The sequence below is a fragment of the Cryptomeria japonica genome, chromosome 5 (genome assembly GCF_030272615.1).
Source record: "Cryptomeria japonica chromosome 5, Sugi_1.0, whole genome shotgun sequence".
NCBI classification, from domain to species: domain Eukaryota; kingdom Viridiplantae; phylum Streptophyta; class Pinopsida; order Cupressales; family Cupressaceae; genus Cryptomeria; species Cryptomeria japonica.
Window position 1 is genome coordinate 575,793,566 of NC_081409.1, and position 23,046 is coordinate 575,816,611.

Below are 23,046 nucleotides of genomic sequence, written 5' to 3' on the forward strand. Positions count from 1 at the left end.
TTCCTTTTTATAGATCAGAAAATCTTTCTTTTTAAGATTAAAAAGGACATCATGCTTGTTGGAGCAACATCTCCAAATAAAAGTTAGCAAATCATTGTTTTGAAAGATAAAAAGAACAACTTGATTGCCTTGTCTCGAAAGTGGAAGGAATATGCTCTCCCCTTAACTGGGTGATCAAAAATCCAGACCACTCTTACAACTTTCAGTAATTTAAGCATTTAAAACCTTTAGCAGGCCTGCCTTCCTGAGGAGTTGCAATCAACTCTTAAAGCCATTTATGGCCGGTGTGAAGGGAATGACCTAAGTGGGGAACGACTTTGACGCTAAGAATTCCAACCCACTATAATCAAATGTGGAAAGTGATGAAAGTCCTTTTCAATGGTTGCGTGCAGTGATTAGCCTTCCCCCAGTATCTTTGAGATACATAAAGCCTTTGTTCTAAAGGTTGGGAAGCCTCCTGAGGGAGTTTATCACTGACGGCCGAACAGGAAGCCTGATTAAGAACCATAGAATTAGAAACTTTGAACCGAGTCAGTAACCAAACATTTGTAACATCATAGTGCAAGGGTGGGGAAGAATCCGCCCCCAAGATTACTCACCATATATCTTCCAAGATAACTACTCAGTTGTGAAGCAATTCACTTTGGGTTAACTTCTGGAAAAAGGCAAAAAAATGGGCGCCCCCTAGGGGGTGACACGGCTGTTTGAGCTGACGGAGTATTGAGACTAGTGGACTATGATGTTATTTATGACCCTTGAATAAAGAGTCTTTCAGAAGTGTATTACTTATATCCAAACCTATTAAAACATTGGGGATTTGAACACATCCTCGCAGAACATACACTTTTTATTAGATTAGGAAAAATGGTTGTACTTTTTGTGCTGTGCTTGCAGTTATTATTTCAAAAAATCATCCATCGCACTTGAAAATTTCTCAACAAAAATCAAAAACCTCAAGAAATCACCCAAACAGAAAAATCAGGGCATTCTAGCACATAAGAACAACATCTTAGCGCGTGGAAGACTTTTGTTAGCGCATCCAAACCTCACATTAGCGCGTGAAATTAAAATAGTAGCGTTTTATCCTCAAGCAAAAATAGTAATAATCCTTTAGCGCATTCATAACACAATCTAGCGCGTCGCAGCAACCTCTTAGCGCGTGGGAACCAAGAATTAGTGCATAAAACAAAATAGTTAGCGCTTCACAGGCCCAGTGTAGCGTGTAACTTTTTCAAAAAATTCAACAACAAATTTCAACAGTGCTAACTTTAGCACATGGAAGAAACAACTTAGCGCATAGAAATCATATTTTAGCACATATACTTCAATAGTTAGCGTGTGTAAAGCCTAGTATAGCGCGTAGATTTTTCACCAGTTAAACAAAAAAATTTCAAAATCCAAACTTTAGCGCATATCTAGGGGCAGATTAGCATGTGTGCTCATTCCTTAGCGCATCAGGTAAATTCAGTAGCGCATGTAAACTCTATTTTAGCGCGTGATCCAAGGCCGAAAAAACAGAGAGTCCAAAACTAAAAAAGTTTGAAAATTTCAAAAACATTTTAGAAGACTTTTTCATCAAAAACCATCTTTTATCAAACCAGAGTGACAAAAACAAACTATTAAAAACTTTTCTCAAGCTAAATTTGTGTTAAACAAAGTTGTCCGAATCCTAAACAAATCACACAATAGAGGATGTCTCTCCTATCATAATTCAGAAAATTTTCATCATCAGTGTCATCAAAATCCTTTACCATCTTACGGATTTCTATCTCAAAACACTTGTTTAAAATTCTCAAATCGTCAAATCTAGTTTCCAGATCGGGAAGCTTTTATCCATATCATTTGACACGCTTTATTGTGAAGGGACATCTAAACCTTCACTCTGATAAAGTAAGATTTGAAATTTCCAAAACAAGAATCAACTGAATCCAAACCAATCAAAGGAAATCATTGATCACTCTTGCATGACTAATCCCCTTATTTTGAGAAGAAAGAACCTCTATCGTAACATCACGTTAAAGAAACGACAACCTAGTTTTTCCAAATTCATCAAGCAAAATAAGTTTTTATACATCAATCGTCAACTCTTCAAATCTCATCGGGTATTCCTTCATCACGTCAAACGTTATATCTAAAACAAATCTAGCGAATTTGACAAGGAACCCTTGAAGACAAGAGCATATTGTCAAAAGTCTGTTTTTAATCAAACCATAAACCGTGGTGGAAAAATCAATCCAGCATTCTTGCCTGACGAGTGCATCACATATAACACATCTCGACCAGAACCACCAATGCCCGAGCAACACATCGAGGAGGCTTTTGTCCCTTTCATCACTGAAATCTTCTACTAAAATGCCTGTTACTCGCTCTCAAAGTAACAATTAAAGCGAGACATCCGCTGAGTCCTGTATGAATCGAAGATTATCAAATCCTTTTGAAGTTCCACCCATAGAAGAACCTGAAATTACTGAAGCCCTTCTTCGGGAATGTCAAGTAAATCCCTCCTTCCAAAAACTTGTTGAAAAGCTCATGGAAAATGACAAGGAAAAATATCTGTTGATGCTCACAAGCAAGGGCATTAAACTTCTTGAAGATTTCGACCCAAATATTTTTCAAAACGGATCTCGGCAATATGCATATCAAGAACAAAACAGAGAAGAAGAAACTTGCATACCTGAACAACATAACTTTGAACAACACATTCCAGAACAACGCATATCAGAAATGCATATACCTGAGCTAGAAACACCAGAGCAACATATACCATTTACCACTCCTTTTCAGCTGAGAACCAATACAAGGCAAGAACTTTTTCCTCGGCAAGACAATGCACCTTTGATTGCTCTTACTCAACAAATGCAAATGTTGCAAAGGCAAATACAGGATATGCAACAAGGGACAACAGTGCGGTACTCTTTAAATGAAATCTGTCCTTATCCATTTGACAGAAGCTTGAACATGGTGCCTTTTCCTCCAAACTTGGACGTTCCCAAATTTGATAAATATGATGGGAAAAGTGATCCCAGAGATCATGTACGGGAATTTTACACACTGAGCCTTGAATTCGCTCATGATGACACCTATTTGATGAGGTTATTCCCCAGAAGCTTGGGTGGGCAAACCATGGAATGGTTATCCAAAATTTTGCCACCTGTTAGATCATTTGATGAATTGATTAACAAATTCATAACCCACTATTCCTACAACATCCAACATGCCATAACCATGCTAGATGTTTGCAACACCAAACAAAAGAACAATGAAACATTCATGGTGTTCCTTCAACGTTGGCGATGCATGGTCTCCAGATATCCTCGAGATATTCCTGAAAAAGAGAAAATGGAAATCTTCATTGATAACTTGAATGGCGAAATGAGTTACAAACTAAAACTTCAATGCATACCATCTTTTGCTAAATTGATTGAAAATGGCATTCAAGTAGAGGAAGCATGTGTCAAAAAGGGAACACTCAAATTCTACAAGGAAGGAACAAACTCATCAAACTACAATAACCAAAACAACACCAACTTTGACAAATCTCAATTTTGGACTCGAAACAAGAACGAAGGTAACAACGAATCACATGATCCCAAATCTAAACAACCAGTGCTTTCTTTATCTAGAAATCCTCAAAACACGAAAAATCTTAAAAATGCTGCACCAAATGCTAACACATATGCACCAACCACTGATCAAGGACAGCTCAACACAAATAACACCAATGATACTCAAAGCAAGAACATGAATCCAGGACCTAACAACAATTCACGCAACCTAAACAATTTCCAAAAGCGTATTTTTACACCACTGGGACAATCATTAGAATCAACATTCAGAGAACTTTTGGCAAACAAAATTCTTTCTTTGCCTCCAATCAACAATTATGAACCCCCAATCAAACCACCTTGGTGGAATGATTCACACTATTGTGATTTCCATCGCAACAAGGGTCATAGAACAAACGAATGCATGAGATTGAAACACATAGTCCAGGACATGATTGATCGAGGTGACTTAATGGTTGATGGTCTCAAAACAAATGGTGATCATGGAGCCTTTAAAAATCCTCTCCCAAATTACAACAAGGATGGAGCATCCACTTCAGATGATACACGTGGAGCTCGTATTAATCACATCTACAATAACACTATCAACCATATATTAGCTGAAGATCATCAAATAAATGTCATCACCATCCGAGATCAACGTGATCATGAATCTGTCAATGTAACAACCCACACTCAGAAATATGTCTTAAAAGGACATACTGCACCTACAACTCCCACACCAAAAATCCAATATGACTTGGTTAGCCAACTATGCAAGACTCCAGCTCAGATATCTATCCTGCAATTATTGAAACTATCACCCAAGCACAAAGACATATTGGAGCAAGCACTATTGGAGACAAATGTACCTCAAAATCTGGATACAAACAGATTTCAAGCCATGGTCGCCCATACGACAGGACCTCATAACCTCACCTTCTCAAAGCATGACAATACCTCATTGAGTCATCCGCATAATACTCCTCTCCATATTGAAGTCATTGTTTGCAAACACCGAGTCAAGAGAGTCCTAATCCATGGAGGAGCCGACCTTAATATATGTACTTTAAAGCTTATCCGTGAATTAGGCTTCTCAGAAGAATCTATTGATCCTTGCAAAAAGATTACCATAAAAGCATATGATGATGAAGAGTGGTCTTCTAAAGGCACAGTGATATTACCTATACAAGTAGGCCCAGTACAAAAGGATACTATATGTCAGGTCTTAGATATTGATCTCACCTACAACATCTTATTAGGATGACCCTGGATACATGAAATGCAAGCAGTACCTTCTACATATCACCAGTGTGTCAAGTTTCCTTATGATGGACAAGAAATCTCCATATCAGCTGATCACAATCCATTTCAACATTGTAATGCAATGGGGGCAGCCCAAGACAGTTTGGTTCCTCATAATAGAGAAAAGCAGCAATCTTCAACATCAGATCCACACACAGCAAAATCCAACTCCTTATGGGGAGACTTCAAGCAGAAAATGCAAATCAAAGACTAAGGCATGGGAGAATACTCTTTGGAGCCTTTATGTTTGGCAAAATTGTCAACCTCACCTAGATCGCATGGTTTGCCTACTACATCAACACAAATAGCTACTCAGCCCATCACTAAATTTGATGGTACCTTCATCCAATTGGGTACTCTAGCACATGAATCAAAGGACAAGGACATTCTTAGCTGGTTATACAAAGATGATGAAGAAAATCATAGAGCAGCCGCTCTGGACATTGTTCTACCAACACACCTATATGGAAAAGGCTACTTAATCATGAAACAAATGGGATATGGAGGTAACGGACCTATTGGAAAATGCAAAGGAGTCACTGAACCTATAGATCTTCCTTCACAACCTAGTAGGAACAAAGCAGGATTGGGTTCTAAACTCACATTCCTATTAAAACGGCCGCCACACACAACTACAAAACCTCAATGGAAGGAAAAGAAGAAGTAAAAAGAAGAATCCTAGTAGGAAGCACTTTTTGAATCAACAGAAACAATCCGCAAGGCATAGGAACGTCAAGATCAGAAGTTACATTAGGAAAAACTTCTAAGTCACAAGAAGGCCCTATCTGCAGCAGTAGCTCATATTCAAACACCAATATCTCAAGAACAAATCAGGTCATCTCCAGATACCGTTATTTCTCCCTGAGAAAGTACAGTCTATGAACAAATCCAGCAAGTAGAAGACGGATCTGATACAGAATCTACAAAAACCATCAAAATGGTATCCATCATCAAAGATTTGTTTTTACCATACAACACACCTGTTTACAACACAGATAGAATCTGGGATGATGCCTATGAGACAGATTCCAATGAATATGAATGGGGTACCTGCTCCAATGCTACCACTGATATCCTGGATGATACTGATTCTATATCCCTTTCTCAGGAAGAACATAACGCAGAAGATAGACCTCTTGAATTTGGACCGCAAAATATCTATGATGCCCAGGAAAGTGAATAGAAACATTATGAACAAGTCTATGTGGAAGATGATACCGTCGAGGACCTCGATGAAATCTTAAATTTCTTTAAACCCAAGACCCATCATGATGAAAACTCTATCCTAACACTTACGGTAGCCAAACTTGATCCACCCAACGATTCCTTACCACTTGTCTTTCCTGACCTCATCGACTTGGACGAACCTGAAACAAATGATATACCAATTTTCCTAGATGATGCATCTATTGTCCATTACCTATGTACCGTAAATCCGGAAACAGGCTCTACCAGTGAACAAAATAATGATATCTGTCAATCAGGGAGTGCCAAGTCTCTCAGTCACAAAAATGAACCAAATAAAGAATCTAATGCTGAAACCAGTCAATGGCAACTCTAGATTACAAAAAAGCAAAAATAAAGGATGCATCAGAGGGTGAAAACCTTTTTAAGGCACCTAACGATGGGAGACTTGACACTCTTCCTGAGCACTTTCATGAGCAATCACCTATATTGATTGAGCCCACTCAATCAATCAACATTGGTACCACAGAAGCAGCCAGAAATATACACCTTGCAGAATCTCTAATAGAGGAAGAAAGATCGGCATTCATCATCTTCTTTAAAAAACAACAAATCAACTTTGCTTGGTCATATGCTGATATGCCCGGAGTAGATCCACACTTAATTATGCATCATCTGTCCATCTCTACAGGAGTTAAGCCAGTCAAGCAAAAGCTACGAAAGATGAATCCACAGGTGGCACTCATGGTCAAAACTGAACTAAAGAAATTATTAGACATCAAATTCATCCGACCCATTGACTATGTAGAGTGGATATCCAATATCGTTCCAGTATCAAAACCGGATGGTAGTATCAGAATATGCACTGACTTCAGAGATGTCAACAAAGCTTGTCCAAAAGATGACTTCCCTCTGCCAAGTATCGACATAATTGTAGATCTCACAGCAAGCCATGCAATGCTCTCACTAATGGATGGTTCTCAGGCTATAACCAAATCAAGATAGCTCCTGAAGATCAAGATAAAACAACATTCACCTATCCTTGGGGGATGTACTGTTGGAATGTTATGCCTTTCGGCTTAAAGAATGCAGGGGCCACTTATCAAAGAGAAATGACCACAATATTCCATGTCATGATGCACACATTTATGGAAGACTATGTGGATGACTTACTAGCTAAATCCTTCACTAGAGCAGAACATCTTGGCATCCTAACAAAAAATTTTAATCGATTGGAGCAATTCCAAGTCAGGCTTAACCCTAAGAAGTGTGTCTTCAGGGTTACATCAGGCAAGTTACTAGGCTACATAGTCTCAGCTAAGGGTATTGAAGTTGATCCAGGGAAGGTACAAGCCATTATGGAAATGCCACCCCCACAGAATATCAGTCAACTCAGATCTCTACAGGGACGACTTCAATCAATCAAGCGATTCATCGCTCAGCTAGCAGATAAAAGTCTACCATTTAACCATTTGCTACACAAAAATGTACCATTCAAATGGGAGGCTAAGTGTGTAGAATCTTTTTATCAAATCAAATAGTACCTGATGAATCCACCAGTTCTAGTACCACCAGTCACTGGAAAGCCACTTATTCTATATATCTCAACAACAGATATTTCATTGGGGGCATTATTGGCACAAGAAGACCAACAAGGAAAGGAACACGCCATATACTACATCAGTAGAACATTGAATGGCTACGAACTCAACTATACATTCATTGAAAAGGCTTTCCTAACAGTGGTTTTTGCATCTCAGAAGTTCTGACATTACATGCTAGCACACACTATAAAGCTAGTAGCAAAAATTGATCCTCTCAAATATTTACTCAACAAAGCAGCTCTTACAGGCCGATTGGCTAAATGGGTCATGATTCTCAGTGAATTCAACATCCAATATATAGAAAGACGAGCAATCAAAGGACAAGCAATTAGAGACCAGTTGGCTGAAGCACCACTCCCAGGCAAACACACCATGGAGATCGAATTTCTAGACAAGGACATTCTTGCTCTTTCTACTAAACAATGGACCCTATACTTTGACGGATCCTATACTCAACATGGTTCAAGGGCCGGCATTCTGTTCATCACTCCTGAAGGACACACTATACCAATATCATACAGGCTTATGTTTCCATGCACCAATAATGTCGCTGAATATGAGGCACTGGTCATAGGCATCAAAATGGTCGTAGAATGGAAAATCACAGAGTTAAAAGTCTATGGTGACTCACAACTGGTCATTAATCAAATCAATAACAACTATTAGACAAAGGACGACAAGCTACTACCCTACAAGCAAATGGTGGATGACTTCAAATAGTATTTTGTGCACATCACCTTCAAGCAAATACCAAGGTTGAACAACAAAGCAGTCGATGCAATGGCTACAATCACTTCGCTACTACAAATTCCTGAGCAATAGAGTCGTTATGAGTTCCTGGTAGAGCAATTGTTCTCCCCCGCCTATGACCACTTTGAATCCCATGTTATCTATGCCTTGGCTAGTTCAGATTCTCCATTATATGGACCAATATACGACTACCTTAAACATAATATCTTACCCATTGACCAATCTTGTAACCAAAAACGTAACTTTATCCGACAAGCTACCCATTATACCCTTACCACTGATACTTTATATCGTCGAGGTCTCGATGGTACTCTTCTTCATTGCCTTGATCGTAATGATTCTGATTTGGCTTTACACGAGCTTCATGAAGGTATTTGTGGCACACATTCAAGTGGCACTACTCTTGCTAAAAAACTTCTAAGGATGGGATACTACTGGCCTACAATGGAGAAAGATTCATATCACTTTGCCAAGAAATGTCCTAAATGCCAAATTCATGGTAATCTGATACATGCACCAGCACAGGAACTGCAACCCTTTACAACATCATGGCCCTTTTGCCAGTGGGGACTGGACCTAGTTGGCAAAATTCATCCTTCATCTTCAAATGGACACAAGTTCATTATAAGAGCAACATAATACTTTACCAAATGGATAGAAGCAATTCCCATGACCACGGTGACCGGGAAACAAATTGCCTCTTTTATCCTAAATTATTTGATCTGCAGATATGGTATTCCAAGTTCAATCATCATAGATAATGGATGGCCCTTTAAAAATCAAGATGTCCAAGAACTATGTGAAAAATTCAAAATCCAACATAGATTCTCTACACCATATTACCCACAGGGAAATGGACAAGCGGAAGCATCTAACAAGACAATACTGAAAATCCTCAAGAAAACGGTGAATGATGCAGGCAAAGATTGGCATGTACAACTCAATCCAGCACTTTGGGCATACAGGACCAACATCCGCACACCTACAGGAGCGACACCATACTCATTGGTTTATGGATCAGAGGCTATTTTACCCCTGGAGGTAGAGATCCCATCTCTCTGAGTCTCTTTGAAAGGCTTAATCCCAGATGAAGAGTATCGAGTTAATCGTCTACAAGAACTTGAGCTATGTGTAGGAGCTACAATCACAAGGTCATTCCTCGCAACTTCAAGGTTGGTGACCTAGTCCTCAAAGAAAATCCAAGAAATCAACAAGATCGAGAAAAGAAAGGGAAATTTGAACCTAACTGGTTGGGTCTCTATGTTATCATATCCGTTTATGGATCAGGTGCTTATCAACTAACAAATTCTGAAGGAGATGTGTTCGACGAACCAACTAACAGCATCCATCTGAAAAGGTACTATACTTAAAGTAGCCTAGTGCATGGAAAAAGCCCAAAACAAACAAAAAAATAAAAAAAATCCAGAAAAAACAAAAAAAGCAAAGTACAATAAAAACAAAGGGTGAAAACCTGGTAAACAGGCGCCCTTGCAAAAGAACGGCTCCTCTATCTATTTCCATACCATGTTGTCCATACAAAACACTATCGGCCATCGCCCGACACTTAGCAAATATCCATTCAGGACATACTTAGCGTAGTCACTATCCTGATTTGTCTATAAATATCCTCTTACCACTAATCCACCATGGCTTGGAATCACTATATATATTCACATCAAGAGGCACACTCAGCTAGGGGCATGTAAATCATATCAATATTGCAAACATTCAAAACATCAAGACTAGATGCAAAACTCAAAAACATGACATCCAACAAACCACAAAAACCAAACACACTACACTTCATCGCAAAAACCAAAACAACGACAATTCACACAAATATCAAGGATGGATGATTTTCTGAAGTACTGAATGTTGCACTATAGCATAAAATCTTAACTAGTTTTGCATTTTGAACTTTGTGCATTATTGGATTCTCTTCCTTGTCTCACTAAATGCTTCACAGCTAGAGATCGGGGGGAACTTCCAATATTTTCTTAGTCTTCTGTCTGGGAGGCGATCACTTGTACTGTGTGAATACATGCCTCGAGACGTGATACGTCCAATATCACTGAAGGCTTGATTCCACTTCACGCATACAAATGATCAAATCTTGTCTGTTTACGCAATACGCACTCAAGTCGTCCTGGTTCAATTATACCTTGACGCTTGTGCTATCTTGCAAAATCAAATATCATGTAAATTTTACTCAGGTCATTCTGGTTCAATTATACCATTATGCTTGTATAAATTTTCAACATATCCTAAACAAATCAATGCTCAATGATGATATTTACAAAGAAAGCAAAAATATGGTTATATCGAATGGCAAATACAGAATGAGGGATGCTCCAAAAATAATTAGTTGCATATCATTTTACAATTAGTTGCACATCATTTTACAATTAGTTGCATACACATCATTCCATATCATTTAACATCATTTACATATCACGATACATTTAACAGCATAAATAAAACATACATCTTATTTTCAAGATACATTTCACAGCATATAAAAAGCATACCTCCTGCATCATACATCTTGCATCATATATTTAAGCATTACATCATCACATAAAATAAATGCATCCATATCAACACATCGCATGATCAAAAATGGTGTCGTATATATATATATATATCTCAAAACTGATCAAAATGTACAAAATGTGTCCAAACACTGTGTCCAGTTCAACAAATAACAAACTGCTCAAAAATACAATAGAGACCCTGTCTCTCAAGTATGACTATCTCCTGACGGAGATGGTCTCGCTCTAGATGCACTCGCCCCTGGATCTCCAGGAGGGTCCTGTCTTGGTGGCCCCGTCACACCTCGGCTCTCAGATCATGTCCCAGTGGCTCAAGATCGACTAGATCTCGACTGTGCAAAACTCTCCACTCACCGCTCCCTCGGTATTGCATCCTCATAATGCCGCTTATAATACTCTACCTCCTGCACTCTCCGCGTCAGCTCTCTAAGGGTGTCTCTCATCGGACCACCTGCTGCTGCTCTCTGCACACTCGCCAACACCTCCTCTGCTCATCCTCGTCGCTCTATCTCAGTATCCCTCTCAGTGGTCAACTGAGAAATCTGTCGCTGATAGGTCAAAATCTGCGCCTGCAGCTGCTGAACGGTAATCTGTAAGGTTTGGATCTGCGCATCCTCCACATGACCTGGCACTCGAACCTGCAGTGGTACCTGTGCTGGAGGAACCCCTCCCACTCGTCCTATCCTCAGTGCTGGAGGTGGGAGTACATCTACCCTCCTCCTCTGTGCTGGTCTCCTCAGCTCCTCCTCACCCCCCATTGCAGCTAGCACCTCCCCCACTCTCCCCTCTCTCCCATCTCTGATAGCTAATCCACTTCTCCCTCTCTCTATCCTCCTCTGCCGCACTGCTCTCTCCACACCTCTCCCTCCCTGCCCTCTGCCTCCTCTACCTCCTCCTTTTCCATCATCTCCATCATCGCCATCATCTCCCCCATCCCCCTCCTCATCTGAGTCAAAAGCTGGCCTCATCTCCTCTGAATCCGAGATCCTGGCCACCGCCCGCGCAGCAAACAAATGGGCAAACTCATCTGTCATACTCGCATCCTAGATCTCAGGGGCATAATCCTAGATCTGCCCAGCCAACCCCACAAAATCCTCAATCGCCACCGCACTATCAATAGTCGGCCCCCAATTGGCCACATCCTACTGCCTCCATGCATACAAACATGCTCCCTGTGGAACACCCTGCTGGCGCCTGAACTGCCTCAAAACTCGAGTCACCACAAAACACTCAATGATGAATGGGGTCCTCCCAATCAGATACCTCATCATAAATACAAAGGGCATCTCCAGCCCATCCTCCACCCATACCTTGGAACCTGTATACGGTCTCCAGGTAACCGTATCTATATCATCAAAAACCCTCCTCCAATGGTCTAGTTTGCCCAGCTTATGTTGGACAACTAGGCCTCTATATCCGTAGGCATATGCTGCACCTACGGGCCTGTCTCTATCTATCAGTGGCCTCGCTGCTGGAATGTGCTCCCAGCACCATACCTGTAAAAGGGTCATGCCAGCTGACAAACTGCCGTACCTGAGGTATACTACCTCATGTAAACTCCTGTATAAGTGAGCCAGCATCGCTGACCCCCATGCAAACCTCCTGCCCTGCGTAACCATCTCCTCCAAAACCAGTCCCCATCCCACCGAGAATCCCTTTGACCTATGATCAGGACAAAGGAATCCCCCAATGAATCCTACCAGTACAGATGGCAGCGGTGCATAACCCAAATCCAAAAAATCCTACCAGGGGATCTCGTAGCCACAAACTGTGTCATCCTGAAATATCCGGCGCAGTGCCTCTATGCCACCCTCCTCTGACTGCTCATAAGGAAGTAGTGCCCCTACTACAGGAATCTGCAAAATCCAGTAGCAATCCTCCAGTGTCACTGTCATCTCTCTAGTGGCAAAATGAAAGGTGTTCGTGTTGCTATGCCACCTCTCTGCCAACGTTGTCAAAAGCCCCCGGTTCACAGTGAACCGAGGCATATCCAGAAGAGAGGTCAATCCACATCTCTCTATAATGTCCAAATCTACCTGTGACAATCGTGGTATCAACGTCCATAGTCTCGGGAATCTCTCCCTTGACTGTACAACACCCAATCGCTCCTGTCAACAAACACAACATATCCAATATCAGTTTCCACATCAAAACAAAGATATCAAAATCAAACTTACATCAACAACATGAAACAATTTGCTCATCTACAATCAAAGTTCAATATCCTATCATTTCATATCAACTTGTAAAACAACTCAAATCTCCACAATCACATAAACTTGTAAAACAACTCAAGTTTCCCACCCATATCAGCTTGTAAAACAACTCAAGTCTCCAACCCATATCGGCTTGTAACACAACTCAGACTTTCACATACATTGAACTTGAAACAGAACACGCAACTACATCATATTTTGATCAAAACAACAGATTGATATCTATATATAACTTGAAAACTCGCAAATCAAAACAAGTTATACAAACACTCATATTGGATAAATTCATCAAAACACGACAGGCAAACAACAGAAATTTTCAATTCGGCTAAAATTGCAAAAAATTTCTGATGCACTAAAATAGATTTTAAATGTGCTGAAACACCCCCATGTGCTAGGCTGTCTCTCCTACGCGCTAATCTATCTGTCCTATGCGCTAGACTCTGTCTACGCGCTATTCTTTTCCCCCTTTGCGCTACCTAACCCATCCTATGCGCTAGACTCTGTCTACGCACTAATCTATCCCTCCTAGGCGCTACCCGTTTAGCCCTATGTGCTAGGTTAGCCTTACGTGCTAAACCCCTTCCCTATGCGACCCTCTGCGGCCCCTATGCGCTAGGTCACACCTATGCGCTACCCTATTGACATGACGCGCTACCCAATACATTACATGCGCTATTATCCATGCACGTGCTAACCTAAATGTTTTATGCGCTAGCCTATAGTTTTCGGATGCAACCCCTACCTTTGAACTTGATATGCTACTTCACACTTTGTATGCGCTACTGTGGACCCTAGACGCGCTAAAACGAAACACCCGAACTTTGAAATTCGAAAAGTGACTAAAAATGACAAAACAAAAAATCAAAAAGGGGTCAAAAACGTTGACTTACTGGTGGTCCACACGCTACAGGTCTCCGGTACCTCTGAACACGCTCGAAATGGTGTCTATGATAGGGAATAGGCATTTTCTCTCCAAAGCCAATTCTCTTTCTTCAAAATCAACAAAGCACAAATGAACCTAAATCAAGCCCTTTTCCCCTTTTATAGGAGGAAAATGAAATTAGGGTTAGCCCACTGGCACTGTAATATGGTCGCGGTCTCCCCTATACCAAAACAGTTGTAACTTATCGGGAGATGAATCAATCTGCACACTTTTTACATGCACGAAATCATACACATCATACGAACTTCATCAAATTAAATCAAAAAATTTCAAAATTGATTCATCTCCCGAGGGGGCATCACCATCAAAATATCGAATCTGGGACATCACACATCAAATCAAATCTGGAGCACGACTGGCAAATCAAAAAAGCGACACAAAAATTGCATTAGATCATAAATCATGATAAAGCATCATTTTCTTTGAAATAACATGTGCACACACGTCACTTCAAAGAGGGGCAAAATGTAGACGTATAAAAATGACCATATTCCTAAATGAATATTTTATGTTCATTTCTCTATTTAATTAAATCCAATTTAATTAAACTATCCACATTCCTCTATTTTATTAAGTAAATTACTCAATTTATTTAAATAAAATTCACTATACCCATTTAATGAATAAATCATTTTATTCAATTAAATCCCCCTATCCACTTTTAATTAAATTCAAATTTAATTAAATAGTTATCCCAAATTGAATAAATCTATTTTCCCAAATTACAACCAAATTGAATTAAATCATTTAATACAATTAAAACCTATTATCCCTCCATCCACTTGCAAAATCCCAAACCCCTTTCTAATCCCTTCTAGAATCTTCTAATCGCTTCTAATTAACCTAAACCCTCCTCTAAACTTTGTCACATCCCTAAGCAAAGGGAAGTCACTTCTCAAAACCCTTAAAGTCTTTGATAACTGTAAAACGGAAAATCGCAGTCGAACCCTAGTTGTTCCCCCCTCTTCCAACTCCGAGGAGAGAGAAGGGAGGTTCGCTAGGATTCGATGGTTTTCACTTAGGGGAGAGACTTTACATTCAAAAGAGGGGTTGAAACTCATAAGATCCAGTCCCACGCAATGCAAGATTGGATGCTAAATGAATTTCAAGGGTTAGGAAAGCAAGGCTACCCTCTTTTGTAAAGAAATGTTGTTAAGGAAATTAAGCTAGGAATGCATAGAAAGTTATAAAGATTCGCTTATAAACTAAGTTTAGGTTATAGGATGAAGCTGCGGACCTGGAATTAGCAGTAAAATGTCGATACGGCGTTGTCCTGCAAATTTGAGCAAAAGTTGTCAAGACGATGGCGCCCGGCACCACGGTCCTCCGAAAAATCTGCGAAACGAAGGGGGATCTGTTCGTCTCTGCACAAGGATTCCAGATCTTCAATTTCAGCCGCGTATCTGCAACCTACACACAGAAAAGCGAAGATGATTGGGGGGTTAGGGATTGGGGGTTTGCCTTTAGGTCAAACCCCGGTTTTGGAATTAACCAAGAAATGAGCAAGAGCTGTAAATGTAAATGACTGTAAAACAAGTACTAATACCTTGTTCTAAGGATGTTGGTATCCTTATGTGCGAAGGTTTAGATGTTGTATGTTGTATGTTGTAGCATGTAGTATATGATCTCCTCTTCAATGGTTGAATCCTTGACTTGAATGCAACACTTAGCCTTGAATGGAGACTTGAAATGATCAATTGCTTGAATGCTTGAATGCTTGAATGCTTGAATGTTTGAGTATAGTTTCCACGCCTTTTTCATCATATCACCCTCCTTCTTTTTCAAATGGGAGAGGCAAATGTAGTTTATATACTTGTCATTTAGGGCTGATAGACTGATTTTCCCAACCTTAGGCCGACCAGGGAAAGTTAATTTCCAAATTGCAAACAAAAAGACCCGAGCCCCTTAGGAGACCGGGCCCAAAATAGGACCCAGGGACCAGGGCGCTAGGTGCCATGGTCTTGGGGACCAGGGCACTGGGTGCCCTGGTCCTGAGGGACCAGGGCGCTAGGCGCTCTGGTCCCACCTCTCGGGACAGCAGGGTGCAAGGAGGTTCAGGCCAGGGTGCTTGAAAAATGCAGTTTTCAGTGTCGCGAGCAAGTTTTGGGGTCTCCATTCAGGTTGCATGTTGCGTCGCCATCGTGAAGACTGAAATGCAGTCGAAATTGCAAGTGTCGCAATTTTAGGACGCTACATTTAGCCCCCACTTTAGCGGGAGTATAAGCGTACACTCATACTTCCGGTAAAGTACAAGGAAACAATATTGAAAGACTTTCACCACGTCAAGGAGGCAAGATACACCAAGCCCCCAGTGGACTAAGGATCTTACGACTTCGATTGACAAAGTAAAAGGGAAGATCACGAGGGAGAACCATGACTGTCAATAGTAAGGTTCCCTCACTATGAGTCATGCAAGAAAGATATCAAAAATTTTCAAGGCAAGGTTAAATTTACCAAGAAATTTTCAAGTATCTTGAAAAGATATGAACGGGATGTATGCCCCCCTACGTTAAAGCGATCGCACACGCCTCACCGGGGGTGATTGTTTTAACGTAGTGATACATATAAGAAATGAGAAAGGAGCACGTTATCGCAAGGATTTAGCCCCCAAGTGTGAGATAAACCCAAGGATAATAGACACAAAACATAAAGCACGAGGTGACTTCACTTTCCTCGGGGTCAGTATGCTGTATGATAATTCATGTATATATATCATATGTATGTATGCATAATTGTTCTTCATTCCCCAATCAAGGAAGGTCACCTAGAAGAAGGGAACACATGTGTCTTTTGAGTCAACATGAGAGAGATCGAGAGATCTCAATGCTTTGCATCGTCCTCAAGTAGACAACACTAAGGACAACAAATAGAAGAATGAGAATAACATATAGAAGAAGTAACAAAAGAGAGGGGGAGAGAGTCTACTATGCTAATGTAACTAGTCTAGCACGTCATCTACCCCCCGATCTTGCTGATCAATGTTTCGGGAAGGCAGGGAACACGCTAGAGGAGGAACATCCAACACAGCAGATGGAGCTATCACAAGATCCAAACAAGGGCTATGTTCATGTTCCGAGCCACATTGTTCTTGTCTAGGAGCTAGGATAAGTGCTTTAGAAAATTCGTTAGATAAATGGTTATCAACATCAACAAGTTCATATTCACTATCAGAAGCAAGAGGAGTAACATGTTCATCATGAATAACATTTTCATCTATAGCATCATCAAGATTTATAAAAATAGGATCTTTAACTCGCACAGGATCAAGACCATCATGCGTCTTATGTTTAGGAGATTTAGGCTCAATGTCCGGCTGAGGAGAAAATGGAATAATGCTTGTTGAAGGTGTTTTTGGAGATTGCAAAACTTGAGAAACAACTACCTAAGCTCTAAGACGACGCTTTTGTCGGCATTCACGTGCAGAATGATTTCGTCTAGTCTTAGTAGGAAGTGGAGAAGATTGAGGAGGAGGAATGTTCTCATCCTAGCACTTGGGTGTTTAGGTTGTGGTCTCTTAGGCTGGATAATAGGAGAAGAAGAAGGTCTCTTCTCTCTATAAAAAGAAGGAGGAGGAACTGCTCCATACAAAGGAGGAATTTTCGGTTTAGGGAGAAGACCAAGTCCATCATGACGAGGAGGTATAGGTCTACTCTTAGGAAGTTTATTAGGTATAGACATAGTCACATCCATAGGGATGGGTTGAGATTCTTCTTGAGGAAAGACATTAGTTTTATCTTTCAAAGGAAGAACTTCCTTCTCAAGAATGATAGGAATGTCAAGTTTAGGTGTTCTAGGTTCACTTAGAGATAAGATCATATCTGTTTTCCACTTTTGATAAGATTTGAAAAGATGATCACTTCGCGGAGGAAGAGATTGGAATTGTTTAGGCCAAAAGTAATCAATAGGAACACTAGAGGTTCTTTCAGCTGGTTTAAAGAGACTATGATTGACAGTAACAACTTCACCATTATGGGGAAATTTCAAACACTTATGAATAGGAGAAGCAATAGCTTTCATGGAAGATAGCCAAGGATAGCCAAGCTTCACACGAAATTGTTCGGAAGATGGAATAATAGCAAAGTTCACATCAAGAGATTTGTTATGGACCTCAATAGGCAATGTAATAGAACCAATTGCAGGAGAAGAAAATGCATCAAATAATTTCACAATCACATTTGTTTTGTCATAGATCACTTGATTCAATTGCAAAGTAAAAAGAAATTCTTCAGTAATAACATTAATCATGCACGAAGGATCAATAAGCACTCCACGGCAAGATGTATTCTTAACTTTTGCAACTATGTATAAAGGACCATCAGGTGCCCTAATGGTTTCGCTGGAATCAAATGTGATGGAAGGTTCTTTAGGGATTTCTTGCTGCTCTACAAAGTTAATCACATTCGGAGTCATAGACACAAGACCATCAGATGAAAGAGAGGAATCATTAGCCTCAATTGCATTAGAGGTATGAGAAGGTAATGGATCAATGAAAATCTAAAGATTTTGATTAGGAGGAGCTACAAATGTGTTGCCTTTATCATTCACTCCAGAAACAGAAATAGTATTATTATCAATCAAATCCTGAATTTTACCCTTTAAAGAAAAACATTTTTCAGTATCATGACCAGGCTGACGATGAAATTGACAAAAGGCTTTGTTATCAAAATAAGGTGAAGTAATCTTTGCAGGATCAATTTGTCTTATAGGAGGAAGAGTAAGCACATTTTGTTCCAATAACTTATTCATAATACTATGCAATGATTCATTCAATGGAGTATACTTTCTTTCTTTCTTAAAAAATTTAGAAATAGGAGGCACACTTGATGCTGCATTCACATTGTTGTTGATGATGTTTTCATTGAATTTGATGGAATCTCTGTTCGGTTTAAACTTCCCAAATGGTTGTTGACTGCTATCACCCTTATCACTTGGAGCCATAGGATGTGATTGTTCCATTTGACTCACAGTCAGTTGATAATTGTGAAGAGTGGCGCACAACTGTTGGAAAGAAGTAAACTCAGAAAATAGAAGTTTGTCTCGAATATCTTTTTGTAAATTAGAAATAAAGATTCTTTGAATATCATTGTCAGGCACTGGAAAAGAAATTTGAGCATACAAATGCTTATATCTACCAATGAAATCAGTCACTTTTTCTTTAACACCTTGTTTACAATGCATTAAATCAATCAAAGTAACTTTAGGACTTATATTGTTTTGAAATTGTTGAATGAAAGCATTTGCAAGTTGTTCGAAAGAAGTAATAGAATAAGAAGGCAACGAGCAATACCATTGTAGGGCTTTGTCTCTTAATGTTCTAGTAAACAGTTTTGCAAGCAACCTTTGGTCATAAGCAAAATCGGTACATATTGTTCGAAAAGTCTTAACATGTGTTAGAGGATCTCCTTTACCATTATAAAGTTCCAAATGCGGGATTTCAACATGTTTAGGAGGGATAGCTCGAACAATGTCAAGAGAAAGTGGGCTCGCAACATCAAATGTGGGCACACTAAACTTAGATTGATTCATAGAGGCAATTTGTTGCTGTAAAGAAGAGACAGTTTGTGCTAGATTGTTAATGGTCGCTTCAGTCGAAGAATTCATATTGGATGTGTTAGATTGAGATGGAGGTGTTATGTTATTGAAAGAAGGTAGAGAGTAAGGTGGTGGGACTCTATGATAATTAGTCATAGGAGATGATTGGACAGGAGGAACACTACAAGGAGGAATGGAATGGTTAAATGAATTGCCCCCTTGCATCTTGTTCATTTGTGATGATATAATAGGCACACTCATTGAAGGAATGAATGAAGAAGTCAGATTGAATGAAGGAAGAGGGTTAATTGAAGAAGAAGGGTTGCCCCCATGACTGGTGATCATAGGAGGAATGTCTTGTATAGAGGTAGCCATGATGTTTGATGTAAAGGTAGGTATACTAGCAATAGGAGTTGTCAAAGGAATAGAATGATTGACTTGTGTAGGAGGTTGTGTATAACCTAAATTTTCAGCACAACTCTTCATAGGCATCACATTCGAATTCACAATGTGTGAAATACCACGCAAAATATCAATTCCATTCTTATCACTTTGAAGCATACGTTTTAGACCCTCAATTAAAGGAAGAGCTTGACTATCAGGGTATTCGTGAGACATCCATTGTCGAAAATCGTCAAATTGGTTATCCAATTTCGAAAGTTGTTCTACAGAAACCTCATGGAGAGCTTCTTCATCATTAGGAAGATTAGAGGAATTACCCATGTCCTCGTTAAAAAGGCTATTCAAATTAGGTTCCATCTCCTCAGTAGTTAAACCTTGGAAAGACTTAATTCTACGGCTTCATCTAACGGGAATAGTGTAAGTAGGGCTTATTGTTGTAAAACTCATGCACTAGAAAGAGAGAGAAGATTTTAAATTTAGAGGTAGCAATTTTCAGTAAAATCAGCCAATCTTCTGGATTTAAGCTGTTAAATGCAATCACAACAGTCTCCCGAAATTTCAGAAAAAAAGTCCGGGACCGTGGCGCCCGGCATGCAACACGGTCCCTGCAACTTTTTTCGAAATTTGCAGGGATGAGAGGTATGATGATTTTAGAGCTAATCTGAAAAAATTGAGTGATTTTACGATCTGTAGATAGGCCAAATTAAAGTTGCAATCTCAAAATTGAACCCTATAAAGATTGTCGAAAAATGCAAAATTTGAATTTTGAAAAAGAGAGGGAAACTGAAATTTTGAATTTTATGATTTTAGAGGGAATGTCAAAAGCAATGCAAATTTTGAAATTCAAAAATTGACTCAATTTCATGCAAAATTCAATTTTGAAAGCGGAAATCGAAGTTGTTGTAATTAAGCACTTAATTTCAAAAGTCACAAAATGCAAGAATTTGAATAAAGCACTGAAATTTTTAATGAATGATAACACACTTTTCAGATTTATGATAATAAAAATGCAATTTTGACACAAAATTTTAATTTCAATGATTTTTGAATGATTAGAAGCCTTAGACCAAGCAATCGCAAGACCAACTTTGACTGTAATTTTGAAAGTGTTATAATTGACAAAATCAGCCAAAATTCTGGATTTTAGCAGGAAAATACAGCAAGATCTTGCTCCCGAAATTTTGGAAAAAATGTTGGGGATGATGGCGCTCGGAGTGCAACACGGTCCTCGCAACTTTTTTCCAAATTTTCAGGGATGAAAGATATTGTGATTTTATTGCGGAATCCAAAGTTACAGCTGATTTGGAGATGTTTTGATCAATGAAATTGTCAGACAAAGGTTGAATCAAGAGGGTTTCAAAAATTAGGGTTTTGACACTTAACCACTTAATTTTTAGAATTAAAGCACAAATATGAATTGAAAATTTGTAATAGAAGGGCAGATCTGAAATAGGCATTAACATTTAGACATTTCGCAAGTTCAATTACTAAAAAGAAAATTTAAAGTTTTTATGCAATCACCTCTAAAATTTTGCAAAAGATCCAACATGGAAATGTAATCAATTTTTTCAGATCTAAGCATGAAAAATCAGAAAGGATGTTCACGTCGGGTTCACCAAAATGTAAAGCGGAAAATCGCGGTCGAACCCTAGTTGTTCCCCCCTCTTCCAACTCCGAGGAGAGAGAAGGGAGGTTCGCTAGGATTCGATGGTTTTCACTTAGGGGAGAGACTTTACATTCAAAAGAGGGGTTGAAACTCATAAGATCCAATCCCACGCAATGCAAGATTGGATGCTAAATGAATTTCAAGGGTTAGGAAAGCAAGGCTACCCTCTTTTGTAAAGAAATGTTGTTAAGGAAATTAAGCTAGGAATGCATAGAAAGTTATAAAGATTCGCTTATAAACTGAGTTCGGGTTATAGGATGAAGCTGCGGACCTGGAATTAGCAGTAAAATGTCGATACGGCATTGTCCTGCAAATTTGAGCAAAAGTTGTCAGGACGATGGCGCCCGGCGCCACGGTCCTCCGAAAAATCCGCGAAACGAAGGGGGATCTGTTTGTCTCTGCACAAGGATTCCAGATCTTCAATTTCAGCCATGTACCTGCAACCTACACACAGAAAAGCGAAGACAATTGGGGGGTTAGGGATTGGGGGTTTGCCTTTAGGTCAAACCCCGATTTTGGAATTAACCAAGAAATGAGCAAGAGCTGTAAATGTAAATGACTGTAAAACAAGTACTAATACCTTGTTCTAAGGATGTTGGTATCCTTATGTGCGAAGGTTTAGATGTTGTATGTTGTATGTTGTAGCATGTAGTATATGATCTCCTCTTCAATGGTTGAATCCTTGACTTGAATGCAACACTTAGCCTTGAATGGAGACTTGAAATGATCAATTGCTTGAATGCTTGAATGCTTGAATGCTTGAATGTTTGAGTATAGTTTCCACGCCTTTTTCATCATATCACCCTCCTTCTTTTTCAAATGGGAGAGGCAAATGTAGTTTATATACTTGTCATTTAGGGCTGATAGACTGATTTTCCCGACCTTAGGCCGACCAGGGAAAGTTAATTTCCAAATTGCAAACAAAAAGACCCGAGCCCCTTAGGAGACCAGGCCCAAAATAGGACCCAGGGACCAGGGCGCTGGGCGCCCTGGTCCTGAGGGACCAGGGCGCTAGGCACTCTGGTCCCACCTCCCGGGACAGCAGGGTGCAAGGAGGTTCAGGCCAGGGTGCTTGAAAAATGCAGTTTTCAGTGTCGCAAGCAAGTTTTGGGGTCTCCATTCAGGTTGCATGTTGCGTCGCCATCGTGAAGACCGAAATGCAGTCGAAATTGCAAGTGTCACAATTTTAGGACGCTACAATAACCATTAAAGGTTTTCAACCTTCAACCACTAAATGGCTCAAAGTCTTTGATAACCATTGAAGGCTTTCAACCTTCAACCACTTAATCACCAAAGTCTCCAATAACCATTAATGGTTAATTCAAACCCTCCCACATGGTTAA